The sequence below is a fragment of the Schistocerca gregaria genome, chromosome 1 (genome assembly GCF_023897955.1).
Source record: "Schistocerca gregaria isolate iqSchGreg1 chromosome 1, iqSchGreg1.2, whole genome shotgun sequence".
Lineage (NCBI taxonomy): Eukaryota > Metazoa > Arthropoda > Insecta > Orthoptera > Acrididae > Schistocerca > Schistocerca gregaria.
In genome coordinates, this window is record NC_064920.1 from 781,864,878 (window position 1) to 781,880,101 (window position 15,224).

Genomic DNA, 15,224 nt, shown 5'->3' on the forward strand with positions numbered 1-15,224 from the left:
TCTTATCGTCTGTTGCTCGTTTTTATTCTCTGTGGGTGTTTTTAGTATTTGGAAAAAGGGACCGATGACCATGGCAGTCTGGTCCCTTTAACCCCCACAAACCAACCAACGACTGTCCCACTTTGACTGCACAGCCACGAAATCTTGGGTTACTAAACTCGTTGCTGCTAATTTTATCTGACAGCGCCTCATCGGCTGATTTAGTTTTACGTTTTATTCGTGATTGCGGGTTTTATCATTTGATCTAAGTTTTAGCGCATGTCCTTTCTCCCTCTGTGTCCTCCACCCTAGTGCTTCTAGGGGGGGGGTTTAATGTGTTGTAAAGTGGCTGGCTTCTCCTTTTTTGTTCTTATGGTCAGTCAGCCATGGTAATCTGCTTTGTTGTTTTAATCTCTTCATCCCGTTTCTTGCGTTTATGTGGTTTTCTAGCCCCTTTTGTCCATGTACGTGTTTGTTGCCCTTCACCGTTCTTGTGATTTTTCCTTTCATTCCGTTTTGAGTTGTCAGTCTTGTTCGTTTGATTCTCCCACGTGTGCCATTGTTTTATTCAGAACAAGGGACTGATAACCTAGTGCTTTGGTCCATTTGCTCCCTCTTCTAATCCAACCAACCAGCCACCGCATGGGAGTAGTTGTGCAGTGCCAGTGATGACCATTATGACTTCATTAAGCTGCACTTCAGTTTTTGTTGTGTGGGCGTTGTTTTCCTATAGTCGCAATATTCTCCAGGAAGTACAGGTGACCGCAGCCCGACTGTTTCCGGAAATCTTGCTAAGTAAATTCACTCGTGAACCAAGTTTCTTACATAGCTTGGTGCACTGTCTGAATGTCAGGGACCGAGCCAGAGTGATTGTTAGATGTATTGGATTGTAGTGATCGAGTACATCAATTCCACCGAAAGTTACATGCAGCTTCCTTTGTGCTTATTTAGTTTTTTTCAAGGTGGAATGTTGAAACCTCAGTTTTGTTTAAGTTGAAGTCTGCATTTATGGAAGTAATCACTCATTTTGTCGGTAGGTCGCCTGCATGTTGGATTTTCATGGCGCCTGTGTCTGGGATGTCGTGGATATACAGATTAAGCAGAATGTGGGCAACAACTAATCACTAAGGTAGGCCATTATTTAGAGTTCATTTGCTATCTTGTTCATTAAGGAACACCGTAAAGCCCGTGCCAGAGAACGTATTGCTGACTAGAAATGCTTTTGATAAGGGATATCTCAATAAGTATCGACATCAATCCCTCTCCCCCGCACATTGTCATTAAGTTGCCGAAAGACTCACAAAAACTACAGCTGATAAGAGATTGCGTTTACATTAAATGAAATTTTAAGACATTCAAATGTATTAACACCCATCAACGTTTTTCTTAATGACGCTTTAGCTACGTAGTTTTCATTTCAAAAATCGTGTACAGTCACAGCCTCTGCAGCCTTGTGCTCTGATTGTCGCGCTGATAAAGCGCAGTATGAAAATGGTTGAGACTGCTTTCTGTCCCATTATGAAACACGCGTGTGGAATACACTTAAAAAGTGCCGAGAAATGGGCTTTTCTTAATGTTTTTCATAATTTGAAGTTTTTCCAACGCGCGCGCGCGCACGTGTGTGTGTGTGTGTGTGTGTGTGTGTGTGTGTGTGTATATAATGCAGTTGATATATAAACCAATGTCGTACGTGTAGCGCAGTAGGTAGCGTGATGGTGAAAATGTGAACCACATTTTGTTTATGGTTCGTTGGTTCAAATCTGCGCAGTATCATTTTTTCTCCTTCAGTTTGAAATACCTAAATCTCGTAATTATGAAAATCATATTTTTTATGAACCACTTTTTATTTCTAATTGCATATTGGACGAATTCCTGTTTCCATTTCAAATACAGATTCTTTTATGAAAGACTGTTCGTAAGAGTTGCTTGAATTAAGAAAACATAATTTTAAGGCAAAAATGAAAAACCAAATGCGCTTTATTTGGATATGTCTATCGTTTCATACTACAGAGATGGATAAGTAGCGTAGACACGAAAAGACGATCATTTTCACAACATGGAGCTCATCATACAAATCTACATTTACATCTACATCTATATTTACATATACATCTATACTCTGCAAGCCACCCAACGGTGTGTGGCGGAGGGCACTTTACGTGCCACTGTCATTACCTCCCTTTCCTTTTCCAGTCGCGTATGGTTCGCGGGAAGAACGACTGCCGGAAAGCCTCCGTGCGCGCTCGAATCTCTCAAAGTTTACATTCGTGATCTCCTCGAGAGGTATAAGTAGGGGGAAGCAATGTATTAGATACCACAAGCAGAAACTCACCCTCTCGAACCTGGACAGCAAGCTACACCGCGATGCGGAGCGCCTCTCTTCCAGTCTGCCACTTGAGTTTGCTAAACATCTCCGTAACGCTATCACGCTTACCAAATAACCCTATGACGAAACGCGCCGCTCTTCTCTGTCTCCTCCGTCAACCCGGCCTGGTACGGATCCCACACTGATGAGCAATACTCAAGTAAAGGTCGAACGAGTGTTTTGTAAGCCACCTCCTTTGTTGAAGGACTACGTTTTGTAAGGACTCTCCCAATGATTCTCAATCGCCTTACCAACAATTAATTTTATATGAACATTCCACTTCAAATCGTTCCGCACGCGTACTCCCAGATATTTTACAGAAGTAACTGCTACCAGTGTTTGTTCCGCTATTATACAATCATACAATAAAAGATCCTTCTTTCTATATATTTGCAATACATTACATTTGTCTATGTTAAGGTTCAGTTGCCACTCCCTGCGCCAAGTGCCTATCCGCTGCAGATCTTCCTGCATTTCGTTGCAATTTTCTAATGCTGCAACTTCTCTGTATACTACAGCATCATCCGCGAAAAGCCGCATGGAACTTCCGACACTATCTACTAGGTCATTTATATATATTGTGAAAACCAATGGTCCCATAACACTCCCCTGTGTCACGCCAGAGGTTACTTTAACGTCTGTAGACGTCTCTCCATTGATAACAACGTGCTGTGTTCTGTTTGTTAAAAAGTCTTCAATCCAGCCACACAGCTGGTCTGATGTTCCTTAGGCTCTTACCTTATCAGGCGACAGTGCGGAACTGTATCGAATGCCTTCCGGAAGTCTAGGAAAATAGCATCTACCTGGGAGCCAGTATCTAATAATTTCTGGGTCTCATGAACAAATAAAGCGAGTTGGGTCTCACACGATCGCTGTTTCCGGAATCCATGTTGATTCCTACAGAGTAGATTCTGGGTTTCCAAAAACGACATGATACTCGAGCAAAAAACATGTTCTAAAATTCTACAACAGAACGACGTCAGAGATATAGGTCTATAGTTTTGCACATCTGCTCGACGATCCTTCTTGAAGACTGGGACTACCTGTGCTCCTTTCCAATCATCTGGAACTTTCCGTTCCTCTAGAGACTTGCGGTACACGGCCGTTAGAAGGGGGGCAAGTTCTTTCGCGTACTCTGTGTAGAATCGAATTGGTATCCCGTTAGGTGCAGTGGACTTTGGTCTGTTGGGTGATTTCAGTTGCTTTTCTATTCATTGGACACTTATTTAGATGTCAGCCATGTTTTCGTTTATGCCAGGATTTGGAGAAGTAATTGCAGTGCGGTCTTCCTCTGTGAAACAGCTTTGGAAAAAGGTGTTTAGTATTTCAGCTTTACACGTGTCGTCCTCTGTTTCAATGCCATTATCATCATCTCAGAGTGTCTGGATATGCTGTTTCGAGCCACTTACTGATTTAACGTAAGACCAGAACTTCCTAGGATTTTCTGTCAAGTCGGTACATAGAATTTTACTTTCGAATTCACTGAACGTTTCACGCATAGCCCTCCCTATGCTAACATTGACATCGTTTAGCTTCTGTTTGAGCGGTTTTGGCTGCTTTTAAACTTGCAGTGAAGCTCCCTTTGCTTTCGCAGTAGTTTCCTAACTGTGAGGGACGGGAAAAACCAACCGTGGTTCAACAACACAGTTTTACTCGGCACGTACCTGTCTAAAACGCATTTTACGATTGCCTTGAACTTTTTCCACAAACACTCCGCATTGTCAGTGTCGGAACAGAAATTTTCATTTTGATCTGTTAGGTAGCCTGAAATCTGCCTTTTATTACTCTTGCTAAACAGATAAACCTTCCTCCCTTTTTTTATATACCTATTTACTTCCATATTCAGGGATGCTGCAACGGCCTTATGATCACAATTTCCTGTTCAGAGTCGAAAAGTTAGGGTCTGTTTGTTATCAGTAGGTCCAAGATATAATCTCCACGAGTCGGTACTCTGTTTAATTGCTCGAGGTAATTTTCGGATAGTGCACTCAGTATAATGTCACTCGATGCTATGTCCCTACCACCCGTCCTTAACATCTGAGTGTCACAGTCTATATCTAGTAAATTGAAATCTCCACCTAAGGCTATAACATGCTGAGAAAATTTTTGTGAAATGTATTCCAAATTTTCTCTCAGTTGCTCTTCCACTAATGCTGGTGAGTCAGGAGGTCGGTAAAAGGAGCCAATTATTAACCTAGCTCTGTTGTTGAGTGTAACCTCCACCCATAATAATTCACAGGAACTATCCACTTCTACTTCACTACAGGATAAACTACTACTAACAGTGACGAACACTCCACCACCGGTTGCATGCAATCTATCCTTTCTAAACACCGTCTGTGCCTTTGTAAAAATTTCGGCAGAATTTATCTCTGGCTTCAGCCAGCTTTCTGTACCTATATCGATTTCAGCTTCAGTGCTTTCTATCGGCGCTTTAAGTTCCGGTACTTTACCAACGCATCTTCGACAATTTACAATTATAATACCGATTGCTGCTTGGTACCCGCATGTCCTGACTTTGCCCTTTCTGTACTTGCCCGAGGCTATCTAACCTTTAAAAAAAAAAAAAAATCCCACCCAGTGTAGCCGCACGCTGTGTGTAGTGGACTCCTGACCTATTCAGCGGAACCCGAAACCCCACCACCATATGGCGCAAGTCGAGGAATCTGCAGCCCACACGGTCACAGAACCGTCTCAGCCTCTGATTCAGACCCTCCACTCGGCTCTATACCAAAGGTCCGCAGTCAGTTCTGTCGACGATGCTGCAGATGGTGAGCTCTGCTTTCATCGCGCTAGCGAGATTGGCAGTCTTCACCAAATCAGATAGTCGCTGGAAGCCAGAGAGGATTTCCTCCGATCCATAGCGACACACTTCATTGGTGCCGACATGAGCGACCACCTGCAGATGGGTGCTCCCTGTACCCTTCAGGGCATCCGGAAGGACTCTTTCCACATCTGGAATGACTTAATCACACGATGTAATTCTCTCTGAGATATTGAATTAATTGATTCACGAATATTGCCCTTGAGTCCCTTTATCGTGTGAGATTTGTTGTGTACACTGTAGTCTTCAGTGCACATCACAAATAAAAAGCACTAAGTTAAATCAGGGCTTCTAGCTGACCACATGTTGTTACTAATCAGTGTTTCATCGAACACATCGTAAATTGGGTGCAAAGAAACATTGGCCGTATGTGCCCTTGCTGGATCCTGTTCACTCAGTTTATTAATCAACGGTCGCAAAATGTTTTGCACATCTTTCACTTCTAACTATGTCCTTAAAAAATGGGCCTAATTATCTTGTCACCAATAACTGTGTACCGCACCCTTATTTTCTGATCATGATGGGGTTCCTCATGAAGCACAATAGGTCTGTCTGCGCTCCGATGTCAACAGTTTTGGGAGTTAACTTACCCATGTAAATGGAGCCAAGCCTTGTCCTAAAACAGTATGAGGTAAGGACCCATTTTAATGCATGCACTTGTTTGAAGCCCATCGCAAAACTTTACCCTTTGCGCAGGATCATCAGGTAAGAGCTCTTGTACTACTGATACTTCATGGGGCCCTAGCCCAAGCAGCTTAGCACCTCTTTGTACAGAGATGCACGTTATTTGTGTTTGCTGCGAAAGGCGTCTAAGAGACTTTTTAGGGGAATTTTCCAGGCGGTGTGCAATGACATCGAGACGAGCTTCTGTGACCACCGTTCGCCGTCGTTTAAACGCCTTGTTTTGAAGACTTCCAGTTTCACGGAATCTATTCACTAATTTGTGAACTGCATCACGACTCGGAACTCCAACGCGTTGCGTTTGCAAACTTCACTGTTACACTCGTGATGGCTGTTTCACTGTCCGGATGATGCTGACCGACAAGGGCATATGTCTCTACGGCGTTCAGGCTAAAACCCACAAAAAAAGGGCGACATGCTACGGTCCCGCGGGGCCTATTCGACAGGCAGGCGCGGGCGGCTTCCGTGGCCGGCCAGCAATAGCCCGGGCAGGTGGTCATCAGATAAATGGAACACACTGTAAATAACTGCATCATCTGCTAAAAGTCTGAGATAACCATTAATATTGTCTGGAAAGCCATAATATACAACAGGGGTTCCAACAACCTTCCCTGTGGCACATCCCAAGGTTACTTCTTCATTTGTCGATGACTCTAGATCCAAGATAACATTCTTTTCCCCACCAAGAAATCTTCAGTCCAGTGACAAATCTCGCTTGATATCCCGTATGATCATATTTTCATTTTTAAGTATTGGTGTAATATTGAGACAGATGTTTCTTTGAAGTCAAGAAATGCTGCATCTACCAGACTGCCTTGATCCATGGCATTGGGGATGCCGCGAGAGAAGAGAACAAGTTGGGTTCCACTCAGTCGCTGTATTCGGAATCTATGCCGACTAGCATGGATGAGGTCGTACTGTTAGTAGTTTCTTGTAATTCTACATCACAGCAAATGTATAATGTTAGTAATGGTCTAAAGGGAGGTTATGGCACACTTTTTAGCCCATCTACATCTGCGTCATTGGTGTCTGGGAAGATGCATGACCCTCTCACCCACTCAGTCTAGGCTAATTGCCTTACTTATAAATAGCAGACTGCTGTATCTCCCACTTCGTCTAGACCAGTCACCTTACGTGTAAATGGCAGGCTGCAATCTTATTGGCTGGGAATCGTGCTTATTTGGAATCCTTATTGCTACAATTTATTACCAAATTAGGGCAAACTGTGTAGGGTTGTGTTTACATTCATAACCTACAGTTCTGTATGTATGTAAAAAAAACAAAACAAAAAAAAAACCTGTTCGTGTTGACTTTAATGACATTTGGAAATGCACAGAGTAAGAGATCTAATAGTTTAGTTGTTTTGTTGTTGGAGTGTGATATTGGTCCTGTAAAAAGAAGTAAGTTTCCAAATAATTTCGATTTTAAAATACCGTGTTTTTTTGTGATTAATTGTACAAGAGGACCAACAGGCTGTCTGTGTTTATCTAGGATCCACATTCTTACTCATTTAGGATAATTTTTTTTTATCTTGGTACAAATGTTTATTCGTCATTCTTAATGCTGATGTTTAGTACCCAATTACAATAATTGATGAGCCAGTATGGCTGGTCCAATATGACTGACAGTATGCCACTACATTCGAACGTGAAGGTTCAAGATGGCGGAAGGTCAAAGGGTCACCGGGCGTGTGAAGTTTATTGAATCAAACAGTTGCAAATTGCATGATAAACAGTTGCCTATCGCGTAATATATTTATTTAAAGCATTTGGAAACGTTTCTATGCCCTTCCAGACGTGTCCGTAGAAGTATTTAATCATCACAACATTAAAAACGCGCTGCAGGCTATAAAGGACATTGGCAGCTCTGTTCTATGTGTTAAAGGAAAAAAAAGATCAAGTGAGATATCTTGTTTGACAGCTGTGTATTACTTGGTCTATTTATGTAAACATATCGGAACGATTTGGTGTAGTGTAACTCATTAAAAACGTTCAAAGGGATCTGAGGTCATCGGTCCCTAGACTTAAACACTGCTTAAACTAACTTCAAGTAAAGCTGTGATGACGGGGCGTGGGTCGTGCTTGGGTGGCTCAGTTGGTAGAACACTTGCCCGCGAAAGGTAAAGGTCCCGAGTTCGAGTCTCGGTCCGGCACACAGTTTTAATCTGCCAGGAAGTTTCATATCAGCGCACACTCCGCTGCAGAGTAAAAATCTCATTCTGGTAACTTAAAGTAACTTACGCTAAGGACGAAACACACACACACACACACACACACACACACACACACACACACACACACACACACACACACACCCCTCGCGATTAGCACCAAGTGGGCCGCCAAGCTTAATGTCCCCATTCAACAGACTGATCACTATCAGACCTGAATAAAGAAAAGTGTGAAGTTATTCACATGACTACTAAAAGAAATACGCTAAGTTTCTATTACGCGATAAGTCACACAAATCTTGATGGCTGTAAATTCGACTAAATACTTTATAATGATGATTATGTCGCCCCATACTCCGAGGAGCGTAGGGGACGATGCGGGAGACCCGCACCGCTGCACTAGGCTAGGTCCTAGCGGAGCTGGTTTTCCATTTTCTTCCTCCGACCGTAGTGGGGATGAATGATGATGAAGACGACACAACTACTCCCAGGCATCTCAAGGCAGTAAAAATCCCTGACCCCGCCGGGAATCGAACCCAGGATCTCGTGCGCGGGAAGCGAGAACGCTACCGCAAGACCACGAGCTGCAGACACTAAATTCTTAGGGATTACAATTGATCTACCCACAACATTTTCGATGTGATATTTCCAATTTAGGTTATTTATCACTAAATACTTAGGGATTACAATTACAAATAATAAATTCAAAATTAACAGCCTCAGTTGCGGAGTTACCTAGATTTACCTAGGTTTCAATTGGGATAACCCAACCTTCTTCAGAATTACACTTACTAACGTTTGTCCATAAATCTAGGTAACTCCGCAACTGAGGCTGTTAATTTTGAATTTAATATTTATACAGTCGCTGACAGGGCCGCGAAGTGCTGAAAGTATTGTAATTACATATAACCTAAATTTGAAAGATCACGTAGAAAATGTTGTGGGTAGAGCAAACCAAAGACGATTCGTTGGCAGAAAGCTCTACTAGAGAGACTGTTTACACCGCGCTTGTCCGCCCTATTCTGGAGTATCGCTGTGCAGTGTGGGATCCGTATCAGGTGGCACTAATGGATGACACCGAAAAAGCTCAACTAAGGGCAACTCGTTTTGTATTATCACGAAATAGGGGAGACAGTGCCACAGAAATGATACGTGAATTGGAGTGGCAATCATTAAAACAAAGGCGTTTTTCGTTGCGACGGGATGTTATGAAATTTCAATCACCAGTTTTAGCCTCCATTTGCGAAAACATTCCGTTGGCACCCACCTACATAGGGAGAAATGATCATCACGATAAAATAAGAGAAATCGGGGCTCGCTCAAAAATATTGAAGCTCTCATTTTCCGGCGCGCCGTTCGAGAGGGGAACGGTAGAAAGACAGTTTGAGGACGGTTCATTGAACTCTCTACCAGGCACTTTATTGTGAATGCGGTTGTAGATCAACAGTGTCCCATTCCCTCACTTCATGAGACACTGCGGAGAGGTTTGATATTTAAACGAGGACGTTGGTGCGAAGTATGCTGACCAGGAACTTTACACCACTACCGCTTCCCCCTTTGCCGCCCAAATACTGAACAGAATTCGAACCGGCTTATCCCCGGGTCGAGCGCCACTGCTCACGTGTGCGTTAGCGACCTCAGTCACGGAGGCCGGTAACCGGGACATATGTGTAGCAAGACTTACCTATCACCGATGTCCAGAGGACAAGAGTGGTCACATAGAACGCGGCCGAGAGCATAAAGCTCACTGTGCCCCATCTGCGCCGCTCCAGGGCAGAACAACTGCCGGCTGCGTTATCTCCTTCAGCGCGCCCCATTCCACCCAGTACACTGCTGCAGTTTATTTGCCTCCGTCATCTCGTAGGCCGTGGACTGGCAATCCTCCCGCGTGGTAGCAGCACAGTGGAGAGCCACTTTAGAGAGTACTGGAAGACAGGCGTCAATACACGCATTGTTTATTTTCCCATGAGCTGGTCGAGTCAAAACACACGACGTATTTAAAAAAGAATAAAATTGTGGCTGGTTGTAGTAAAAAGCTATTTCATAAAGAAGCCCATTATTTACTGTTCATTCCAAAGATAGAACAGACTCTAGGATGCAGCCAAGGTCTGGTAAAAACATGCAATATGCGTAACACACATTTCTTCCGTTTAATTGAGAGTATATCCTCTCGTTAATAGCATATTGCACAGTTAATTTTCCTCCTTTACTTAGTAACAGTTGTGCATTGCTTCGTGTGTTACGTGTTCTAAATGTCATCTATATACATACATAGAAATGGAGGGAAATACCGTGATAATTTCTGCAGCAGTGTTTAGCTCACGCGGAAGAGAGAGACGAAACCTGCGTTTCGTTGTCAGAACACTTAGAAGATATGCAGCAAACACATTAAAACGACAGTGTACACTACGCCTCTTCCTAAGTAGCTGCGTGGTATGGAATCCTTAACCGCATACGATTGATGGTTCCTTAGAAGACAGGACTCATTCATCTCCCCATCCTGACCTAATCCGCACTTGCGCCCCTCTACTATTTGTAACAGATAATATTAAAATGTGTTTTTTCCTTGTAGACCAGCATATCATTCTGCGGACGATCTACTTATTGCACTTAGTCATTCAGTGAAGAAAAATTTGAGCGGTGGTCAGATTTGCGACTAGATTCAGCAAGTTCCTGGTAGATAGAACAATACGCAGTCGAAATCGACAGATGTAGCCGGCTTACACGGAAAGGTTTAGATATTTAATGCAATCTTGTTCATTTTTCCCCATGTGCTACTCGCGAGCGAAACGGTTGAGAAATAGTCTGCGAATCCTGTGCCAAGCACTTGGATGAGTACTGCAAAGTATTTGGCAAACAAACTATAGTTTTGCTGTACCATAATGATGTGTGGAGTAAATTTTTAAAATGTAGTTTGCTTACTGTTAAGGAGGATACTATCGGAAAACAAATGGCTCTGAGCACTATGCGACTTAACTTCTGAGGTCATCAGTCGCTTAGAACTTAGAACTAATTAAACCTAACTAACCTAAGGACATCACACACATCCATGCCCGAGGCAGGATTCGAACCTGCTACCGGAGCGGTCGCTCGGTTCCAGACTGTAGCGCCTAGAACCGCACGGCCACTCCAGCCGGCTATCGGAAATCCTCAAAGAATTTGTTATACGACTCGATTTTGAAACAAAATTCATAGCTTTCGGTACGCAGTCATTGATTTTTGCACAGAATTCGCCGTTTTTTCTGAGTGTTTCGAACATCTATTTGATATCCTGTGGGCAGTTATATCCTATTGACAAATGTGTCACGTGTACTCTCCATGTGTGTCTCAATTAGTGATCCTTGGCTGCAAGGTAACAGAATATATGATTCATATTTTTTAAAGAAGTAGATCTTGGACGTGTCTATTATAGTAAGATGAATCGGAAAATGTATGATGACACATAATTAGATATGAGTCTTTATAGATATTCCATTGCTCTCATACTATAATAACTGTAGTAGCGCATCATTTAATTGTGAGTTAACCATCTCCGAAGAGGCCTAAACGTAAACATTAATCTGGACCGAGTTTGGGGGAAAAAAAAAATTAGAGCCATGTTGTGCCCAGTACTTGAAGGTTAACAACGTATAGAACAGCAGTTTATATCTGTAGGAGTCCGACCCGGTGAGAAGTTTTTTTAATGCATCATTCTGTGGACGTATTAACGAGCAGTACGTATTAGCGCCCTACCAACGCCCTGTAATTATTCAGATATACATTAGTTACATTTCACATTTTTGGTTATACTTTCCTAACGTGAAAGCCATGCAAATTTCTGGTCAGTAAAGTCTAAGACATCGGACGATTCATACTACCGGTTACGAAATAGACTTCCTCCATAAATGTCTCGTACACTCTCATTCAGATGATTGCGCTGAAGATATTTCTAAATAATTGTGGTGCAATCAGTCGTTAAACGTTGTCATGGTTCCATGCCTTTGACCTGTCGACAGTTATTTTGCAGTCCAAATAGTAAAAAAGTCCGTTTAATACTTTCAGGACTTCATTTCTAAAAACATAAATCAGTTTTATACTGCTCTATCATTATCCGCATTATATAGGTTTAAAGTCAATCACGTTTTAACAGAAGTGATCATCAGCCTTCATGTGGGTTTGATGCAGTTCCACATTACAGATGCTCCGGCTAACAAATTTATCTGTGTCAGGTGCCATATTAGATAGTCTTATGAAATTAAGAGCGGATGCGAGGGGGGTTGGGGTGGGGTGATGCCTATTATAGTGTTTTGATATCCGATTTTTCTGATACTGCTGAGAATTTCCTAAAGAGTCGTGGACAAGTATTGTTCCTAAAATTTCTGATCTTGTTTTTATGCATAACATCAGGTACGTTCTGTGAGGTAAATGTTACTGGGACAGGTTTTTCTGACCCACATACGTACTGTGGCATTGTCTGATTTGCTTGTCTCCAATACGCGTATCATAATTAGCAGTTTGCGAAGAGGTGCTTTAATCTGTAGAAACGGCAGGTATTCTCTTGTGTCCCTTCAGTACAAACATTAGCATACAGTACTATTCGCAGTAGCGTTACGTAGTAGTATTTTATATTTTTGTAACAATAACATTTTTCAGTTTCAGCTGTGTATAACAACTAGCGAACCCGGCAGTGCCATGCAATTGCCGAATACGTTTGATATCTGTTACCTCTGCCCATCACCACCTCTCTCCTGTCGCTCCTACCCCTCATAATGTCTGTTTCCCCCTTCCCCTTCTCTGTCATTCTTGCACACCTCTCTGAGGTTGTGCCTTTGCTTAATTTTGTTGCAAAATATCTGGGAGCACCTAATGATTTACTTAACCCTGTCGTAGTTGAAACTGAGAGCGAGAAATAAATGGGAACCATACGTTTTCGCAGTACAGGATTCCCTTTCTCGCAGCCAGTTTTAACAGAAAACATATATATTATCGTTTAAAACAATGTGTGTCCTATGTCCGTCTGTATGTTTATTTATCGCTCATGTGAAAATTGGATGAAAATTAGTCAAGAACTTCTCGCTGTTTTTGGTAACACCAATCTTGATATAGTAATACAGATTTTAAATATATATTTAAATACCAAATATACAGGGTGTTTCAAAAATATACGTATTTCGAATGCATATATTTATTAAACTTTGAGACATACGAATATGAAACGTTACACATATATTTACGATCCTCTCAAGTTCAGATTACAGATGTTTAATATGCCCTCCATCAGTGACAAGAACAATATCACATCGATACTCAAATTCCTCCCACACTCGGGCAAGCATGTAATTCGTCACTGATGTTATGGCAGTAAGAATCCGCTTCTTCAACTCTTCCAGGTTCTGTGGGAGTGGTGGTACATAAACGTTGTCTTCGACGAAACCACACAGGAAGAAGTCAGAGGGTAAGTCCGGTGACCGTGGAGCCCAGCTGAGACACGCTAAGTCGCCAGCTCCTTGACTAATCCAAGGGTTCGGTAGTTTCATTCAGATATTCACGCACTTGGCGACTCCAGCGAGGGTGTGCCCCGTCTTGAAAAATGAAGTTGTCTTCGTGCAGTCTCGGAAACAATCAGGTTTACAACATAGCAAGATACTGCTGACCGTTAACCGTGTTTCCATCAAAGAAGAGTGGGCTGTAAACATATGATAGGGATATCGCACAAAACTCGCTGTCTTTAGGCGAATCTAGTACATGTTCAATGGCTGCTTGTGGGTTCTGTAGGCCCCAAATTCGAACGTTGTGTTTGTTTACCTGACCACTGACATGGAAAGTCATTTCATCACTGAACACGATGCGTTGTAGGAAAGTGTTATCACTGTCAATAGCTTCAAGAATCTCGTTACAAAATGCCACACGTTCGCGTTTGTCATCAGAACGCAGAGCTTGTAACAGCTGTAACTTGTACAGTTTCATAACCAACCGACGTCTCAAAACACGCCAAATTGTTGTTGTAGGCAGTTGTAACTCCCGACTGGCACGACGAGTTGATTTTGAAGAACCACGTTGGAAAGCAGTGTGAATTCGTGTAAAATTTTCTTGAGGAACACGACGGCTGCAGAACTCTTTCCTTTACATACACATCATGATCTAGAAACTGTCGAAAACATCTGCGTATATTCCACACATTCGGAGAATCAGTATGGTATCTCAATCTGAAACGTCTTTGCACTGTAATCACGGAATTGCACTTTGCAAACTCGGGAACACAAAATAATTTCTGTTGCGGAGAAGCCATTTTAAATATAACGGTTAACAAGCAAAACAGAACGAAACTGATACCAAGCGGCTATTAATGTAAACTAGACTATGCATTCGTTTCTCCAATAGCCAGGCCGAGGCGCTGCGATCGGTGGTTTGGACAGAATAATACTACGCAATGCGTACATTCTTTCTGAAACACCCTGTATTTAAAAAATATGTAGCCCTTGTGTGTCCAAAGGTTTATTGGAGCATCGTGTAAAAGTTTCAAGTAAATTGATCAAATACTTTTCGAGAATTTTTTGCAACAACGTTAAACAACGACTTGTCTTTGTATGGTAGTGTAGATTTAGTCAATGGGTGCTTCCGAGTCTCCTTCCGCGGTACTACAGGTGCAAGTTGCATCTCCCAGAACCCCTGCGCCGTTTCAATTTAAGCGGTCCTTTGTCACGGTTTGTCGTGTTGATCAAATGAAGAATGACTCTTCGCCTAATTATAATACTGTCGTCTTTAGGCATGCACATAATAATGTTTCCTGTAAGCGCGTGTTGAACTATAAGCTCTTTAATCTGTTTCTTTCATATTCTGGGTATTATCGATTACTGAACGTTTGTTCGTTTGAATAATGGACGCAAATTAGTGGAAATGCTGTTCGTCTGCTTAGCTGAGTGGTAGCATGTTTGCCTACCATGCAGCGGGCCCAGGTTCGATTCCCGGCCGGGTTGGGGATTTTCTCCGCTCGTGTGCTCTGTATTGTGTTGTCCTCATCTTCCTTTCATCATCATTATCATCATCATCAGTGACACGCAAGTCGCCCAATGTAACGTTTACCGAAATAAGACTTGCAACCTGTCGGCCGAACTTTGCCGCGTGGAGCCTCTCAGCCAACAATGCCACACGATCATTTCATCAGTCCGCTAAGTTATCAGATTAAAACATCTAACATTTCTTGCTGCGTTAATTTATCACACTCC

At 42.4% G+C, this 15,224-nt stretch overlaps 1 protein-coding gene across 9 annotated transcripts in view; it reads left to right on the forward strand.

Moving 5' to 3' along the window:
- LOC126268863 (mitochondrial protein C2orf69 homolog) overlaps positions 1-15,224 on the forward strand; it is a 242,620-nt gene that overhangs the window by 30,645 nt on the left and 196,751 nt on the right. For 5 of the 9 annotated variants that reach the window (XM_049973945.1, XM_049973951.1, XM_049973948.1 and 2 more), the window contains exon 2: positions 1,017-1,108. The exons of the other annotated variants lie outside the window; for them this stretch is intronic. The gene's annotated coding sequence lies outside the window, so the exon portion shown is untranslated. The remainder of the gene's footprint in view (positions 1-1,016; positions 1,109-15,224) is intronic. 9 annotated transcript variants of the gene reach the window in all.